This window comes from Hibiscus syriacus, unplaced genomic scaffold (genome assembly GCF_006381635.1).
Source record: "Hibiscus syriacus cultivar Baekdansim isolate YM2019G1 unplaced genomic scaffold, ASM638163v2 tig00010533_pilon, whole genome shotgun sequence".
Lineage (NCBI taxonomy): Eukaryota > Viridiplantae > Streptophyta > Magnoliopsida > Malvales > Malvaceae > Hibiscus > Hibiscus syriacus.
Genome location: NW_024062223.1, coordinates 232,863 through 235,737, shown reverse-complemented (window position 1 = coordinate 235,737; position 2,875 = coordinate 232,863). Strand labels below are relative to the sequence as shown.

The window sequence follows — 2,875 nt, the reverse complement described above, 5'->3', positions numbered from 1 at the left end:
AAATCTTCAAGAAATAACAATTATTTTTTTACCACATACACCACTTAGTTCGTGCTAAATTTACTTTTTTTTTTAAAAAAAAAAACTTTGATCTATAAAACCAAATCGAATGAAAATCAATCAAATAATCTCAACACGCACGTGTGCTCATTTTTTACCAGCAATAAGATTTTTTTTAAACGACTTTTATTTTCAAAGTGCTAGAAAATTAAAAAGTCGGCCAACTATATATTTTCAGAAAAATAGGCTTCACGTCACCTAACAAATTTGACATTATAATATCTATACACATACATGATATGTATGGACATATTATTCAATTCAATCGTCCTTTTTTGCTAAAATTCAATAACTTCTAAAACTTGATTTCTCATATTTTCAATATAATCAAAGCCATATATGTGTGTATATATATATATATAATATGTATGAAACTATCATTACATTTACGGAACTTTTAAAGGTTAAAATTACCATTAAATTTATGGAACAATTACAAATTAAATGACAATAACATTTTATTGAGTTGTTATATAATGATCACTAAACTTCATCAACCAACAACCAGTTAGTTTAGTGGGATGAGATATTAAATCTCTTAATAAAGGCTCGGGGTTTAAATCACGGTGATTACGAATGGAACAAACTGGGTTAAGAGTGTTGCCCTTGCCTCTACAGTTCCCAATCCAAATTAACCGATCAATAATCGGATACCTATGGTTATACCAAAAAAATTAAATTTCATCAAACAACATGATCATTACATTTATCAAACTTTTCTACTTATTATAATGTCCCAACCATTTTATAACAATTCAACACTTTAATAATTATTTTATAACTTTTTATTAATATAGGGTTAGTACAATATAGTATTTGTTCAAAGAATATTTTGAATCATTTGACATTGAACGCTCATACCTCTGGTATTTCTGGTATTCGAACCCGAAACCTCAAAAAATAACAACAATTCTTTTACTATTGTTGTCACTCGATTCGTGCAATTATTTTATAACTTTACCCGGATCCAATTTACACAGGTTTTCAGCCTAAAGATTTCATGCGTCAACAACGTGGGCTGAAGGCTTGAAAAGCATTAACCTATAAACTGATCCGACCCATTTCAAAGTGATAAAAATAGATTTTCATGTAAATATCCTTACGAATTGCAGTTATTCCAAATCCAGCTATTCTGTTTTCATAATTATTTGGGGGAATCAAGTGAGAATGGAAGCGGAGAACTGATACTAGTGCTTCTCGACGTGGTTCGTCATCTATTTGAAGTCCTCTTCTTTCTCTTTTGTTATGGATCTTTATTTGATATTTTGGGGATAATTTCACCATTTCTTTCTTCTTTTTTTAAAGAATTTGAAGTTATTTAGCCTTTAGCTCTGATGTTAATTACAGTTAGCTGTGCCTGTATCTACATTTAGAGTTTCCTTTATGCTAGACTATGTTTGGATCAATGGAATGTTGAATCTTGACGAAAAAGAAAATCAACTAGCTATTCTTGTTTTCGTTCTTTCAAGTTCTCTGCGTTTCTTTTCATTGAAAATTGAAATGTTATTGATCGGCATTTCCGTTTGTTTATCGCAGTTACACTTTTTGTGTAAATTGAGCCGAATGATGCTTTAAAGTACCAAAAAACAAAGTTTAGGTGCCAAAGTGGAAAAAGGGTAAAGTTTACGGGCTAAATGATGAATAAAGCCTTAATGGAATACTAAAAGGCTTTAGGGGATTAGTTTATAGGATGAAGTTTATGCATTTCTTTTCATTGAAGTATGCATGATAAACATAATTAGATTTCCTTTTAATGGAACATTTTAAGGCATTGGATTGGAGGATTGGTTTATTATAGGAATGGAGTCCATTTATGTTTCGAAATGTTTCATTGGCAGACTCCCTCCATGCATTTGATTACAAGGAAAGCTTGGGAAAACAAGTTGAATCGTGTTAAAATCAGGAAGGAAGATATGAATAAATTGGTGATGGATTTTCTTGTTATCGAGGGTTATGCCGAAGCTGCGGAAATTTTCCGAATGGAATCAGGAACCGACCGTATCCTGCAAAGACAACAAATGCTTACTCATGTTCTCAATTAGTAATTCATGGTTCTTCAAGTAATAGTTTTGTGATCCTTATTGTGGAACAGTTGTTATTGATCCTGCAACAGTCGCGGCTCGCATGGCGGTTAAAAGGGCTGTACTATGTGGAAACATCGAGGAAGCAATCGACAAAATTATCGGTTTAAACCTCGATGTAAGGTTTTTGATTGCAATGCCAATGTGCGAGATTCATCGAACTGATTCGACGCGGAAACTTAGAAGCAGCCCTGGAGATTTCTCAATACGAAATTGCACCTTTGGGAGTACAAGATGTAATTTTCTTAACATTGTGTACGTATAACCTACAGTAATCAGTTGTAGATAATACTGGGTATGTAAGATGACAATTTCCATTGCAGGAAAGCTTCTTGGAGGAGATTGAGAGGACTGTTTCACTCCTGGCTTTCGTAGATGTTTGGAACTGTCCGGAAAGGAGGCTTATGGACGAATCACGGCTGCTTAAGTTAGCAAGCGACGTGAATGTAGCCATTCTCAGCTACCAGAATCTTGGAGAAGGTTTGGTTGGTTGCCTGCCGTTGTTATTTATTTTCATTTCTAGCCCCTTTTTTGCTTATGGCCTTGTTTGATTACTGGAATTCAGAACCAAGGCTTGATGGCTTGCTACGGATGCTGATCTGTGCTCAGTTTAAACTGGGGAAAACGGCTGTATATCCTCGGATAAACATTCTTCTGAGCGCCGACTCGAAGACCCGCGGTTGGACTGGGGAAGAGTAGTAATAGCTCGATATTTGTTGGATGACATTTGTTAA

The 2,875-nt window shown here is 34.2% G+C and overlaps 1 pseudogene; it reads left to right on the top strand.

Moving 5' to 3' along the window:
• The first annotated feature begins 1,883 nt into the window (after positions 1–1,883).
• On the top strand, positions 1,884–2,875 carry LOC120203959 (annotated as a pseudogene).